Source organism: Eublepharis macularius, chromosome 8 (genome assembly GCF_028583425.1).
Source record: "Eublepharis macularius isolate TG4126 chromosome 8, MPM_Emac_v1.0, whole genome shotgun sequence".
Lineage (NCBI taxonomy): Eukaryota > Metazoa > Chordata > Lepidosauria > Squamata > Eublepharidae > Eublepharis > Eublepharis macularius.
Window position 1 is genome coordinate 65,517,768 of NC_072797.1, and position 17,124 is coordinate 65,534,891.

Here is a 17,124-nt window from a genome sequence, read left to right on the forward strand (position 1 = left end):
CAGCGGAAAAAATAGATGAATATATTAATAAACAGAAGTTACCTAAGATCACAGAACAACAAAGACAAATTATGAATGGACCTATAACAGTAAGAGAAGTGGGAGAAGCCATAAAAAAAAAAGTTGGGAAAAGCTCCTGGACCAGATGGCCTCCCAAGTAGCTACTACAAGTGTTTTGAGGATGAACTTCTTCAGCCTTTACAAAAGACGATGAACTCTATTTTAGAGGGAGGGAAAATGTCGGACTCATGGAAGGAGGACAACATAACACTTATTCCAAAAGAGGGACAAGATCACACATTGACAAGAATAAATAACGATTATAAGCTGTTTGCATCGATCTTGGCAGGAGGACTTAAAAATATCCTACGGGACATTATTCATGAAGACCAAAGTGGATTCCTACCTAAGAGGCATCTAAAGGACAATGTAAGAACAGTATTGGACATTCTGGAATATTTAGAAAAACATAATGAAAGACAAGTTGCTTTGATTTTCCTAGACGCCGAGAAGGCTTTTGACAACTTAAACTGGAAATTTTTGTTTAAGATATTGGAAGAGGGGACAATTTTATTAAATGGACTAAGTCAATCTATACAACCCAGACTGCACCGATAGTTGTGAATGGAGAGTTAACTAAACCATGTGGAATACAAAGAGGCACAAGACAAGGTTGCTCGTTGTCACCTTTGTTATTTATACTTATGCTTGAAGTTTTGAATAGGGGCGTAAGACAAGACGAAAGAATTCGAGGTGTTAAGGTGAAACAGGAGAACTACAAACTGAGAGCCTTTGCAGATGATTTGGTGTTGATTTTGGAGGACCCTTTGAAAGGAAATGAAACCCTAATGACAAAATTGAAAGAATTTGGTGTAGTGGCTGGTTTTAAGGTTAATAAGCAGAAAACCAAAGTCTTAACTAAAAATATGAAAATACAAGATCAAATGAAACTTGAGAGCATAACAGGGTTTAAAGTTGAGAAAAAGGTAAAATATTTGGGTATTACTTTGTCAAATATGAACTGTATGTTATTCCAAAACAATTATATTAAGACTTGGAAAGAAATTAAAAAGGATATGCTAAGATGGGATAAAACTCAATTATCACTGTTGGGAAGAATAGCTACAATTAAAATGAATGTCTTACCTAGAATGTTATCCCTATTTCAGACAATTCTGGTATTGACAACAGAGACACCATTTAAGCAATGGCAGAAAGATATATTGAGATTTATATGGCAAGGCAAAAAGCTAGGACGCAAAAGAAAGGGGACGTTTGGGCCTCCCAGATTTGAGATTATATTTTGCGGCTAACTGTTTGGTTTGGATGAAGGAATGGATACTGTTAAAAAATAGAAGATTACTGGACCTGGAAGGGCATGATCTAAAATCTGGGTGGCATGGGTATCTATGGTATGACAAAGTTAAAGCCAACGCAGAGTTTAATAATCATTATGTAAGGTGTGCAATCCTGAGAGTATGGAATAAACTTAGGTTTTGTTCGAAAATACCTCTTTGGCTGTCATCACAGGAAGCTCATTTTAGAAGGGAAATGGTTAGTCCACTTAAATGGTTAACTTATCAGGATTTATTGGAATTCTCTCCGGACCAAGTTAAAAGTAAATCAAGAGAGGACTTAGCAGCAGAAGGGCACGCCTGTCAGTGGTTTCCCTATATGCAAATTTTGGAGAGATTCAAACTAGACAAGAGTCATTATGACTTTGAGAAATCTAAAACTGAATTTGAAACAGACCTTTGTACAAATGATGAACATGTTATTTCTAAAATGCATAACCTTTTCTTGAGGTTTGAGACGGAGGAAGAGCAAGTAAAAGAATGCATGATTAAGTGGGCGAAAAACTGTGGACATGATATATTAATGCAGCAATGGGAAAATATGTGGATAAGGGGGCTGAAATTTACACTAAGCTCCAGTATTAAAGAAATTTTTTACAAAATGATGTATTGTTGGTATATGACTCCTGAAAAATTGGCTAGAATGTATAAGAGGGCATCAAATGTATGTTGGAAACGTTCTAAATGAGAAGGGACATTTTGTCATACATGGTGGACATGTAAGAAAGCACAGAGTTTTTGGTTGCAGATACAATCATCGATTCAGAAGATTTTGAAGATTAAACTTCGGCTGAAACCAGAGACTTTTCTGTTGGGAATAATGGACAGTCAGTTGGAAAAAAGTTTTAGAACACTGTTTTTATACTCTATTACAGCAGCAAGAGTACTTTATGCACAAAAGTGGAAAACTACGAAATTGCCTACCGTGGAGGAATGGTTGACAAAAGTTTTGGAGTTTGCGTTAATGGCAAAACTTACTGCATTAATTAGAGAAAGGACATTAGTTAACTTCTTGTCTGAATGGAAACCGCTAATAGACCTTTTGCATGAAATGGATAACAAGGATTTGATGACATCTGGATTTATGGATTAAGAAATAGGAACAATAGAAAAAAGAGGGGGTTTGTGACTAATTTAGAATAAGTGGGACTCTAGAAATGATATATACTTGTGGCGGAGAAAATCGGAACTCAACTTGTAGTGTAATCTAGGTGTTTTTTTATTTTCTTTTTTCTTTTCCTCTTAATTTTACAGAGGTATATATTGTTAGTTTAGTTTATGTTTAGAAATGTGTGTTTTTTCTTGTTCTCTATGTTTGTTGTTTATTGTCTTGTGGAGTATAGTTTATAGTTTAAATAAAGAAAATTTTAGCAATTAAAAAAGTAGTGGTTTGCTTTCAGAAAAGCAGAAGAGGAACGCATGCCATATCTCCTCTGAAATTCTGTATATTTTGTATAAACTGCCATTTTATGACTATCTCCACTCAGTGAGCCACCATTTTTGGTAGCTTCCAAACATCTTAAAAAAAATTGTTACTCCTAGAAACATAAAATCTGCTCTCCCCTGCTGTATGCCAATAATTCCTAACTTTAAAAGAATGTGATATCAATTGTTTTATTTGATATATGTTTGTGAGCCATCTTTAGCCGACCTTTAATATTTAATAAATAAATACTTTCATGAATAAATATGGATGATAGATCCATCAATGGCTTGCAGCTTTGATGGATGAATGGGACCTCCATGTTTGGAGTAAGGTTTCCAACAACCAGCAGCGTAGCATGGGTTGCAGGCACCTGGGGCAACTCCTGGCAGGTGGTGCCCATCACCACATGTGCATGCACGCAAAGCATGTGGGCGCTCCTAGGACCATGCTATGATGTCATTGAAGTGACGTCATTTCACAAGGTGTGCACACCCCCTGAGAGCGTTCCCACGATTTGGGCCACTCGCCTCCACGGCAGTTACCTGGCAGCGTGCTCCCAGCCAGTAGCTGCTGCAGGAGCTGGAGGGCCAGCTCGGTGCCCAGCAAGCCGGCTGCCCTGTTGGGACAGCAGATGGCCAGGGTGGTGCGGGCATCCTCCCAGCTCTCCTGCGTGCACAACCGCCCGTGCTGCCAGCTCCATGCCCTCCCAGCCAGCAGCTGTGCCTGCTGCCCTCTCTTTGGCAGCACCTGGGGCAAGCGACCACCCAACCCCCCCTAAATACGGCCCTGCCAACAACCTGGAGAAGGAATGTCCTCTTCCTTTAAGAGAAGCTGTACCGGTAAATAAAACTTTGATGACCTTGTGTAAATTTATATCTGGTACCAGTCAGTTAGAGTAAAGGTAGGAGGAAAATGCGGTAAATAGACCTAAATAAAAAGTTACTCATATAATGATCTCATTCACTTTAACGGTGTTTCTACAGGAGAAGCACTGATTGCTGTGCATATTTTCAAAATGTGAAATAATTGTAGGGATGCTATTACAGCCAGTGTAGTGGTAGAGTGTAGGACCCAGGTTCAAATCCTCACTCTGCCATGTAAGCTTGCTGGGTGACGTTGGGCCAGTCACACTCAGCCTACTTTTCCTGTTGTGAGGATAAAATGGAAAGGGGAAAATGCTGTAAGCTGTTGGGGAGAAAAGCAGGACATAAGTGAATAAGTAAATTTATGTTTTATGTTAGTAGAATATATGTTCCTAAAAGACATGGCAAAGCCCAAAAGGTCAGTGGAGCAAGCACCCCCCCCTCTGTCATACAACTATCATCTTAAGCAGAAATTAAAATGGGAAAACCTTATTTAATATTATTTCTCTGATATTCAATTATTGCCCCTATATATTTTGCCACAGAAAGAATAACAGAATAATTTATATCTGATAATAACCACGTCGCCTGAGCTCTCATATTAGATAATTCCATATTTTTAAGCGGAGGGGTAATTGAACTAACCCTCAACTCATTACTATGGAACACTCTGTAACATGTGTTTAGTGGTTTCTACCATACGGGCATCTGCATGTTCTATTAGTATATGGTATTTTTTTTTATCTAATCTTCACAATCACTGAGGGAAGAGAATTCATTCTTGCCAGAGTAAAAGTTCTTCTAAGCTTTCCTACGGTCAAATAAAAACATTCTGCCAGTTGCATCGAGAGGGCAATACCTAAATAAAGAGTCGAACAATACCATCTGTGCCCTAACAGACATACTTACAAATATCCAATCCCAACACGCATTTTTATTGGTCTAATTATATCTTTAGTCTCTGTAATCTTGACTATGTCATGTTATTGCTAGGCATTTCATTTTCTTTCCCAATAGCTAGTCTCATTGACTGCTCTATTTATCTGCCAAGTAAAGTAGGCTCTCCTTCAAATTTTAAAATATTTACTTTAAAAAGAAATGTTTTTATCCATGCCTTAGCTTCCATTGATAATTTGCTCAACTCAGTTCTCAGCGCTATGTCCAAAACACATCTAGGAGTAGTTAATAAATGTTGGAAAAAATCATATTGAATGTAGTCCATTCTCTTGGTAGTGACTTGAATCCAGATTTCTGCATCATACAGAAATTGAATTGAAAACTTGGCATTATATACTTTTAAGGCCAAGGGGACAAATTCGCCTCCCACCTTATAAAAATATTTTATACTTATCCTCCCTACTCTCAAGGCAATATTCTTCACCAGATCCAAATGTATTTTCTATGCAAGAGGTGTTTCAAAATGCATTCCCAGATATTTAAATTGGTTAAGCTGTTCCATAGGTTGGGCTGCTATATACCATCTGAAGATTTCCCCTCCTTTTCTTTTGGCTAAACAAATGACCTTGGATTTCACTACATTGACAAGCCAACCTTATTAATTACAATAATACTCAAAGTTTTTAATTGGTTTGCAGAGTCCCACAACAGATCTGAACATTATCACTGCATCATCAGCGTATAAACAGACTGGAATTTCACATGTAGCTATGTATGGGGGATGGCAGGCATTCCTCAGGAGATAGGGTCTAATATCATTTATATATAAATTAAACAGCAGGGGTACAAGAATACACCCCTGCTTAACACCTTTATCTAGGATAAATGGTCAAGATAGCTGTCCTGATTCTTCATATCTAACCCATGCGGTAAGGTATAGCTGCTATATTAGATAAAGGAAATGCAGTTCAATCCCATATTTCTTCAGCTTTCCCCATAAGTGGGGACTGAAGATTGTATCAAATGCTGATTTAAGATTCATGAATGCAGTTGCCAACATGCCTTCTCCAGAGCTTGTATATTTGTCTACAAGTATATGGCAGTGGTCGACTGTACTTGCTCCTCTTCAGAAACCAGTCTGTTCTTTCCCCAAAATATTATTTCCTTTGATCCAGGATCTAAACTTTTCAGAAAACATTGCTGCATAAAGTTTTCCTATGGTAGATAACAAACTAACTGGACAATAATTTGTTGGGTCCACTGGATCCCTCTTTTTATAAACTGGGACAATTATTGCCTGGCACCAAGCTTTGGGCATATCCCGTCTTATTCATATCAGTAAAAACTAAGGCCAAAAACTAAGTGCCCACCAGTCTAGATCCATTTTAAATAATTCCGCCAGAATTAGGTTAGAGACAGGAGCTTTTTCCTTTTTTTGTAGCTTAATTAAGAGCTTGACCTTGCTAGCTGTTACTGGGGGCCATTCTTTCATGCCCAGTGGCAACTTCAGTCTGCCATCCGACATATCTCTATTACTATTTGCAAAAATAGAAGTGAAAAAAGCTTCCCAAACAGCTGCCAAACTGTGACAAGGTATTGAAAACCCTGTGTTTAATTCTTTTGCTATTAGAGACCAAAACATTTTTTCATTTTTTGCTTTTACAGCTCAGAGTAGACATCCCCATTCATTTTTCTGGGGAAACTTTAAACTTTGGCTCTTTAAACTTTTAAGTTTGGCATGTCATTTTACTTCTGTAGACAAGAGGTCCCCCCCGCCAAAGTAATTATTTTTTTCTCTGTGTCTGCTAGTCTTAGGTTTCAGTGAACATCGCTCACCAATAGCAAGTATCCTGGACCTGATAATTTTCAATACTAAAGGCACCTTTGTGCATGTAGTGTAAAAAATAATTCTGAATCTTGTGATGGATCAATACTTCTCTGTTTTCCCTCAGCTGTGAACACAGCCTTTATTCTGGACATTTCTCCTTTAGTATTATATGGTAGGAATTACATCCTTCCAAACTGAAATGGGCTTGCACTATGTTTTACTGTTATTGCTGTTTGCCTTAGTTTATCTTTTCCTTAGCCCTCAATCATATTGACAATAATAGTTTCCAAAAAGTTCAAACATCTTTTAATCCCAAAAAGTATTTGTGCTACATCTGTCTGTACTGGCTCTATACTATCCTGCCGTTATTTTATTTTTTCCTTTGCCCTTACATTTCGGCCACTTAAATCCTTTTTACTTTGGAAAACCCATTAACTAATAATCAGATGGAATTGTTGTTAGCTAACTCTGAATGCCAGGTCTTTCTTCTTGCTCTACAAAGCAAACAATTTCAGATAAGAACACAGAACAATCTTACTCGATCATACCAATTGTCCACTTAGCTCAACACACTATCTTTCATAAAAGACAGCAGTGGATGTAAGACTAGTATACAAACTTGCATTTAAAAAAAAATCCTGCTCCCACTTCCCAAATCTCTTTTCCCAAAAGTCTTTTTATTTGTTTCCAGACCCTGGAATCCATGCTAAAGTAGATAAAATGATATTTGCAGTTCCAATGCATTAAAAACTGCCAAATGGATTAATGAAGAATATAAGAAATTTTTAAATTTAAGAACACAGCCATGAAAGATGATAAGTATGTCTTGTTTGAGAACTAAATTATAATTCTGTTATTTCTGGTATTAGATAGTCAAAGTACACTTTCCATGCCAACCAGCTTTCAGATTTCATCTACAGAAAAAAACCTGGATCCTAGTAATCTGCCCCCTTTCCAATCTTGCTCTTTGGACATAATCAGTAATCATGTATAGAGTGTTTTATCCCTATGAAAGGAACCAACATGCAGTAGAAATAAGAACTGGTTTAAGATTCATAAGGAAAGCATTAGGAGAGCTTGAAATAAGATTCCATTCTATCTGAATTTCCATTCAAAAAATAATTAAGGAGAAGAGGGAAAAGGCTAGGAACAAATCTTTTAAATGTTAAGTGATAGGTTTAAGTGTGTAAACCTATCACTTAATTCCAATTAGCCAAAACATGGAAACCTAAGTTACCAAATTTCCCCAATATTACGCAGCATAAAATTAAACAAAATATCACAGAGACTGAGAACAATTTTGGATGATGCAGATCAACAGACTGTTATTTTTTTGTTTGTGACATGGGCTACTTGCAAGTGTCAAAGATGTAGTCATGTAATAAATGGAAAATGATCATAAATATTCCCTATTGGGGCCAGATGTTTGATTATCTGATGACTGTGTAACTCCAAACCCATTTCACGCCAATTTCAAACTGATTTTAAAACCAAAAATACCTTGGCTGCTGTGATGGAAACCTTCAGAAAAAAAATGAAGAGGTCTTCTAAATTTCTCAGCAGTTTTCAGTACCATCTATCCATCCATCCGTCCTTCCATCCCTCCATCGACCATGGTATTCTTTTGGAATAGCCATCTATGATGGGTATCAAAGTTACTGCTCCCTGATTTTCCATTCCTGTCCTGTAGAAACACTTGTAAATATTGGGAGACATCTAAGTATCTCCTTGGCATTTTTTCCATGTGGATCTGCCGGATTCTATTTTGTCGTTTCTGCTGCTTAACGTATGAGTTGATTATCACACTGATGCCAGACTGGAATTTCTAGAAGCATCTGGCTGGGCAATATGGGAAAGAAAATGCTGGCCTAGATGGAATTTTGGTCTGATCCAGCAGTGCTCTTATGTTTTGTCCTGATATTTTGCATGTATACTTGTGTAGCTAGGTGGCAGAGGAATTTTAAACTGTACACTGGATGAACAAAACATTGGTTTCAGGATATGCCCTTTACTGCCCAGCTTCCAGATTTATTTTTCTTGCAAGCATTGGCAACACTGTGACATCATCAGTGTGTCTTAGGATTTGGGTACTGGAAACCTGGCAAATCAATGGGAAGCTCAAATCTGACTTTAAACCAAAGAAATATGAACCTCTTCAATATCTCTAAACTTAGTCAAATCTTAAGAACATAAGAACATAAGCAAAGCCATGTTGGATCAGGCCAGTGGCCCATCCAGTCCAACATTCTGTCACACACAGTGGCTAGAAATCCAGTGCCATCTAAAGGACTGTCAGTGAGGCCAGGACACCAGAAGCCCTCCCACTGCCTTCCTTCCAGCACCAAGACAACAGAGCACCACCTCCCCACAAAGAGAATACCATCTATCTCCTGTGGCTAATAGCCACTGATGGACCTCTGCTCCATATATTTGTCCAGTCCCCTCTTGAAGCTGGCAATGCTTGTAGCTGCCACCACCTCCTGTGGCAACGAATTCCATGTGTTTATCACCCTTTGTGTAAAGTAGTATTTTCTTCTATCTGTTCTAACCCGACTGCTCAATAATTTCATAGAGTGCCCACGAGTTCTTGTATTGTGAGAAAGGGAGAAAAACACATCTTTCTCTACCTTCTCTAACCCGTGCATTATCTTGTAAACCTCTATCATGTCTCCCCTCAGTCGTCTTTTCTCCAGGCTAAAGAGCCCCAAGCGCCTCAATCTTTCCTCATAGGGAAAGTGTTCCAACCCTTTAATCATTTTAGTTGCCCTTCTCTGTACTTTTTCCAGTGCTATGATATCTTTTTTAAGGTGTGGCGACCAGAACTGTACACAGTACTCCAAATGAGGCCTCACCATCGATTTATACAGAGGCATTATGATACCGGCTGATTTGTTTTCAATCCCTTTCGTAATAACCCCTAGCATAGCATTAGCTTTTTTTATGGCAGTCGCACACTGTGCTGACGTTTTTAGTGAGTTATCTATCATGACTCCAAGATCTCTCTCTTGGTCAGTCTCCGCCAGTTCAGACCCCATCAACTTGTATTTATATTTTGGATTTTTGGTTCCAATGTGCATTACTTTGCACTTGGCTACATTGAACCTCATTTGCCACATGGATGCCCACTCTTCTAGCCTCGACAGATCCCTTTGGAGTGCCTCACAATCCTCTCTGGCTTTCACCACCCTGAACAATTTCGTGTCATCTGCAAATTTAGCCACTTCACTGCTTAATCCCAATTCCAAATCATTAATAAACAAGTTAAAAAGCATTGGACCCAATACCGACCCCTGTGGCACCCCACTGCTCACCACCCTCCACTGTGAGAAGTGCCCGTTTATACTCACTCTCTGTTTCCTATTAATTAGCCAGTTTTCGATCCACAAGAGGACTTGGCCCTTTATCCCATAGCTACTGAGCTTACTTAGGAGCCTTGTGATGAAACAGTGTGGTATAAGTCCACTAAGCCCAATTACCAAACTGCACCAATGTTAACAGAGCAAATTCAGAACTTGAAAAAATATTATATCTTTTTCTACAGCCCTAGCAACCCTGTGATGAGCCACATACCTTTAATAAAATATGACTGGTGTAAAAGCAAATTCTTGCCATAGTTACCACGCTCTTATCACATCCAGATTAGATTACTGCAACAAAAACCACACAGAGCTGCCCGAGAGGACTGTCTAGAGACACAGCAATTACGTTAGCTGTAAGACAGCTGATGGTAAAGATTATCAAGAGCACATTTCTGAATGAACTTCACTGGCTGTCAATTCATTTTTGGGCAAAATTCAAAGTGCAAGTGCCCTACATGGTCTGGGACAAGAGTTCCTGAAGGAGTGCTTGCTTCAGGACAAGTCTGCCCAATTGTCCATAAGGGTCCTGTTCTATGTGCCCCTGCCTTTGGAAACAAGACAATTAGCCATTAGCATGCCCTGACTTTGGAACAATCCCTGCTCATAGATGTTACTTGTCAACAACACTCATGCCTTTCTGCAGAAACTACTGCTAGACTGAAAAGACCGTGCAGCCTATTCTTCACCCACCTTCCCTGGCATCCCCTCAACCATACAAACCTACTACATTCAGATTTTTCTCTGTGATATGAGTACATGTACTGCTGTTTACAATGACTGTTTCTCAGAAAACCACTCTCAAAGGTTTTTACAGAAGTTACTCATTTCTGTAGAATAGCTACTTTTTCCAGCAATATGCTGAGAGTGTTATCAGAGTGTTATCAAAGGTACGTCACTAAGTCATGCCACCTTTTGTCAATGAATTCACTTGTCAGCAGCTTCCTGTTGTGTCTTGTCAAGCTTCTATTCTCCTTTCAAAATGACAGACCACAACTTTGTAAAAAAACAAGAGTTATCAAAGTGCAGAATATAATGAAACTTTCCGAATGTTTAAACTCTTCTTGAGGAAATTACTAGACAAAATACGTTATTATTAGCATATCCTAAAAATGCTAGCACTAAGGAACAAACTGAAACAAAGTAATAGTAATAAATAACTTGATAAAAAATAAGACTTATAGATCTGTAAATATTCCATATGCAGAAGTCTTGAAAACATGTCTTTAAAAAAGCGAATATAATGTTAAATCCTTTGAAACAAGTACCTAATGCTGCTATACTGTTGAAAAGATAAATTTAATATCCACCAAGAATGAGAATAAAAGGTCTCCACAGCAAAGTTAGTCAATGCTGGAATTGTAACTTTCAAATTATGGAAATTTCTCCATAGCTCCACTAGAAACTTGGTAAATTCTTCATATTGGAATTACTTCAAGAAAGCCTTCTTGTTTTCAGAGGATTCCAGCATAGGTTTCACATGCCTTGGCTGTTTTCTCCCCTCAAAAGTACCATTTATACTGACTATAAATTTAGATAGAAAGCTCAGATGAATCACCAGCATTATATATCCAGCAGTTTGCAAAATATTTCTCCAGGGATTATGAACGCAACTAACAAAACCTATTAAATATATTTGAAATTTGATAACTATGGAAGTCTCTTAAATATTGAGACAATACTTGTATCAACATTTTCATTGTGTAATTAGGAATCCTATATTTATACAGCTTGTGTTTTATACTGTGGTTTTAAATTATAAGCCACCTCAAGCAGGACTCTGAAGCGGTAACATAGAAATATTCTCAATAATATAAATAAATAAATAGTTTATTACACAAGCTGTTAAAAACAAACAACAACAAAAGTGAATTAAAAACAGCATATATGCATGGTGCATCTGACCAGGTTTTTCTTGAATTAGCCCAGAGAAAAATTAGCAGCGGGCAGTATGTACAGCATGATGAAACCATGAAATGTTCTTTCAGCAACAAGGGACAGCAATAAAGACAAAAAACTGCAGTGCTGAAAAAAGAAGAGCTACTTTGCTTCTTTGATACAGGAAAGATACTGTTGCTCAAAAATAACAGAATCGTTGGTCTCTCTGGACATTTACACTGCAGATAAGCTGCAGAAGAGACACATGGATTATGGAGGCAGTAGTGCTACGTACCAAGCTCCCACAGGACCCACTTCCAGCTACTGTTCATTCAACAATCCTCTATATAATACATCTTCAAGAAAGCCATGTCCTTGGGAACTCAGCAAGCATAATAAGAAACCCATTCCATTAAGGCAGGTCTCTTCTAGTACTGCTCACTTCAAACAACTTCACAGACAAAAAGGTGAATATTTTTGTCGTTATTAAAGAGCTGAAATGGTTTCAAAAAAGACAATCCCTTCAGTCCTACATAATGGCTAAAACGGCCATCAGGATGAACAAAGTTTGAGACTTCAACAGACATCCTCACAACTGTGTGGGATATCTGAGATAAAATGAAATATACCAACTGGCTGTGTATCATGTAAAGTAGTTGGGCCTGTACTTTATCTCAATAAGATTAAACTGACAGTACTTTGGATTTATGTCAATGGTCAGTAGTTGTAACAAAAATATTTGATACTATTACAATGAAAATGCTTTCTCCTGTAATAAAAGAAAAGTTTCACTAATTAAAAGTTAATGGAAATGTTCTGAAAAGACTATAAAGAACCTTTCTTAGATTAAAATTATGTCAATGCCATTTGAAACTGGCTGAAGCAAAGAAAACACTTCAAAACTGCGCTGGCTTTGTAAAAACAAGAGAAGTAGTGCTTGATTATGTGAAATTAACAGCAACAAGTAACAGTTAAGAACACTTTAATGGCTAAAATCACAACCCAATTTTACTTAAAAGAATGGCAAGAATCTGTAATTCAATATTCTGCTTGGCATAATTACCACTGGTGATAAAATGGTGTGAAAATGGAATTGTGTGCCATACACTTTTTCAAAGGTGACTCAAATGGCTTGTTCACTGCAGTTTAGCCTTTGTGTTTTTTCAGTAATAAGTACATGCTGCTGTACAGGGCAATCAGAGATGGTACCTTAGTTATTATTTAATAATTTTAAAAATCACATCTTCCTTCAAGGAGCTCAGGAAGCATGAATGGTTTCTTTCCCCCATTTCTATATTACCACAACTTGTAGATTACTGACAAAGAGTTACCGACAATTCACACAGTGACCTTCATGGCTAAGAGCAGTAGTACTTGCTTAGCTAATAAAGCTCTTGACAAGCTGCAGTTACTATCAAGACTTGATGGCTGGCAATACTGTTGTGGTTGCCTAGCAAGTGCCACCACAGGACCAGTGGAATTATTGGAATTATTTTCTTAAAGCTACAAGTCCTGCTCCTATAATTTTAGAAAGTTTTAACATTCACTACGTATTTTTTTTAAATTAAAGATTTCAGATTTTTCTGCAACCCTGGGGCTTTTCTCAGGTTTGTAGAAAGATTTGTCGTTCTGTTCATGGTCCCAGATTGAAGTATTTACAGAAGGAGCCATGTTGAGAATTAGATAGATTGATGTTGAATAATCTTTTAACTTACCAGGTTACTGAGCCCATAGAGTTCTCTCTCCCCACCACGATTTGAACCTTAGCCAGCTCTTGTGTATCTGTAGTGAGTGGAAGGGCTTCCCACTCTGCATTCTTGCTCTCCTCAGCATGAGGCCCAATAATTCTACTTCCATGCCTGACAGAAGGCTTGAATCAAGGAATGCCTTGTGCTTGTGGCTAGGTACTGCTTGGTTCTGTTCTGTGGTGTTCCTCCACTGGCTGAACCCAGTGCCTAACTGCTGTGAATGACACTGGTTCAGTTGGACTAAGCTGGAGCAGTGTCCCTTCAGTTTGGTTTGGGTGGAATGGGTGTGATTCTCTGGTGTGAAGTTGGTTCCCTTGTTTCACTTTGGTGTGGGCAGGGGAGATTCAATTCCCTTGCTTCAGTTTGGTTCTGTTGGGCTTTCTCTGGAATGAACTCAGCTTGCATTTGGGAGTGTGCATGGTCACGGCAGCCTTACTCCAGAGTGTTTCTGCAGTGGGAGTCAGTTTTGACTTCCCCCCCATAGGAAACAATGAAATGGCTGGGGGCACCTTCTTTGGGGACCCTCGGAATAGGCCCCCGGGGTCCAATCTTCCCAAAATTGGGGGGGGGTCTTCATAGAAAAGCCAGGAGTAGATTCTCTGAAAATCTGGTGAAGATTGGTGGAAAAACTGGATAGCCCCCAGATCAAGTTTTCCATAGGAAAAATGGCCACATTTTACCAAATTTCTCTTATATAACTGAACTACAGAATCAATGTCTTAACTGCTGGCACCCAGCAGGCACACAGAGATAATTGCTAGACATCAGATGGTTGTTGTGGATTTTCCGGGCTGTATAGCCGTGGTCTTGGCCTTGTAGTTCCTGACGTTTTGCCAGCAGCTGTGACTGGCATCTTCAGAGGTGCAGTACCAAAAGACAGAGATCTCTCAGTGTCACCCCAAAAGACAGAGATCTCTCAGTGTTACTGAGAGATCTGAGTCACTGATGCCAGTCACAGCTGCTGGCAAAACGTCAGGAACTACAATGCCAAGACCATGGCTATACAGCCCAGAAAATCCACAACAGCCATCGTTCTCCAGCCATGAAAGGCTTCGACAATATATCGCTAGACATCAGAGTTGGTCAAAATACAGTTTCAAGGTTCTACCTTAAATCAGTCAACACTCACATCTTCAAGTCAGAAGGGAATTCCAGGAGCAAGGTTTCTATGATACAGGTCTAGGTCAGAGATGGCGAAATATATCCAGAATATGGGCAGCAAGATCAGTAACTAACGGACGTGTTGCTCTCACAGTTACTCCCTTCTCTGTTGCTTTTAAGCCCCATGCTGCTAACCTGTATTGCATCAAGTACCTGCCGGCTGCCTCAGTCCTGCTCCTGCAAATACTTTTCATCGTTACTGAAGCTGGGCCGATGCTGCACTACTAGACAGCCACTGTTACTTCTGGCTTGAAGGTCTCTTCTGATCTTCTTCCGACAGCATTCCTGAGTCTCTGGTGATGAGGGCAGTGTGAATTGACTGGCAGCTGGCTCTCTGTTGCTAGCCCAGGGCTAAGAAGTTGAGAAGCCAGTGTCCTGGTTCCTGGCTGAGACTCTGTATCTGACCCCTCAGCGACAGCCTTCTCCTGCAGTCCGTCTGACACTGGCTGTGGGCTTGGGTCAGGTATGCTGACTCTCTCTTACTCAGAGGTGTTCTCTGCATCTCTCTGCTTTGCTTTGCTTGGCTGGTCCATGACAATCAATTTGATATTCTGGGAATACCAATTTTTTCCTCTGATTTGGTATTCCCAGTTTAGATTTACCAAATTCTTTGTTTGCACACACCTCTATTTAGCTCTTTGTTTGCTGGTAGATATTGTGACCCTCTTAAAAATAATAAACAAGAATCCAGCTCTCATATGTGGATATTTGGTAGTACAAGTGCCTCCCTCCTGTCAGTTCTCATATCACAGCAGATCATTTTAATGGAACAAGCATCTTAATGCAAAAAGAATCTCACTGTCCTTTCTCTACACTATTTCCTCTTTTCCTCTCCCTGGCAACCCCCATAATCTCATATTTCTCTGCTTCCTTCTCTCCTACCTTTTATCTGCTGCACATCTTCAGCTACATGTATTTACTTCATTTATACTCCACTTTTCTTTCTGATGGGGATCCAAAGCAGCTTACATCATTATTGCCTCTATTTTATCCTCTCAACAACCCTGTGAGTTAAGTAAGGCTGAGAATATGTAACTGGCCCAAGGTCACTCAGTGAACTGCCAAGACAGAGCAGTGATTTGAACCTGACTGTTCCAGATCCTAGTATGTCACTCTATTGCACTCTTAACTACTACACTACACTGTGATGGCTGTTGTTGAACAGAGCCAAGCAGCTGGGCCTGGGTTAGTCATGCAAGTTGCATAGTAGCCAGTCACCCAGTGGTTGCTGCCAGGCCTGGACATGATGAGCCAAAGGCCAAAACAGTCCTAGGAAGGACTCTTCTCCCCACTGTTTCCATTTACTGACAGTAACCAAGACATGAAGGCTAACGATACTGTTGTGGTTGCCTAGCAGCAGCCACTGAGGGCATTCATTTCTTAAAGCTACATGTGCTGCCTCTATTATTTTGGAGGACTCCATCTCTCTCTCTGCATATGTATGTATGTACATATGTTTCAGATTTTTCAGCAAACCTGGGGCATTTTTCAGGTTGGTAGAAAGATTTGTCTTATCTGTTCATGGCTCCAGTCTCTGCATTTAAGTACTCACAGATTTGGTCCTGTTGAAAATTAGATATCTTGATAGGTTGTAGTCTACTGCAATGATTATTTTTCTGATTTTGTAACCCTAGTTCTACTGCATTGGTCATTGATTGTTTTATGGTGTTTGACAAACACTGAATACATTAAGCTGCTTTATACTGAATCATACCTTTGGTTTATTAATGTTGGTATTGTCTACTCTGACAGCTCTTCAGGGTCCCAGGTAGTTTTTTTTACCTACTACCTGATGGTTTTAACTGGAGGTGCTGGGGCTTGAACCTGGGACCTTCTTCATGGCAAGCAGATGCACTGAGTCACAACTCCACCCCTAAGCCCCAAATCAGGCCATTGTATTTACTAGGGTGGCCAGAGAGTTTGGGATGAAAAAAGAAAAGGAACCACCCTGGAATTAGTCATCAGGGGCTCAAGCATGCTGCTTTAGCTGGTTCGTTTTCCCTTCCTTCCCCCAAACTCCCTTGCCCCAGTAACATAAATAGAGTGAATCCCCTAAAGATCTTAGCAAACATTTTTTTTAATTTCCAAGGCTTGCTTTGGCTGTAATCTCTGTACAGTACAACTCATACTGTCAGCAAGGCCAAAAGCTGAAGATACAACAGCTAGACACCTCTCCATATTTCCTGCATCTAGTTCTAGCCGTTATGTAACTTCTATAACTTACAACGGTGATTCTGCAAAATATACATCCTGCACTACTACTCAAATAGCCCTTTTTTTGAGACATCAAAGTGACTACTTTTACAAAATTTCAATTCATTTGGTCTTAACATTTGTACATTTAGGAGCATATTCCTGAAAACAGAGACTAAATTAACTGTTCAAAGTCAAAGTCATAGAAAGCAAAGTCAAACAGCAAAACCTTGAAAGAATTACAGACAAAGCATAGCTATTCCCATTCATAGCTTTATGTTGGCTCTAAAAATGTTATCTTGCTTAAATGTGATACACATATAATATATTTAGTTTCCACAAATTCTGCTCATATTGTGACATGTGTTGCACAGCTTGAAATGGTTCATGATTTAGTATCCTATCATTTTTGCTGCCTT

General features: G+C 39.1%; 1 protein-coding gene across 3 annotated transcripts in view; it reads right to left on the reverse strand.

The window, feature by feature from the left end:
* The window catches only part of FBXL17 (F-box and leucine rich repeat protein 17), a 351,634-nt gene that overhangs the window by 51,613 nt on the left and 282,897 nt on the right, over nucleotides 1-17,124 (reverse strand). The window lies entirely within an intron of this gene.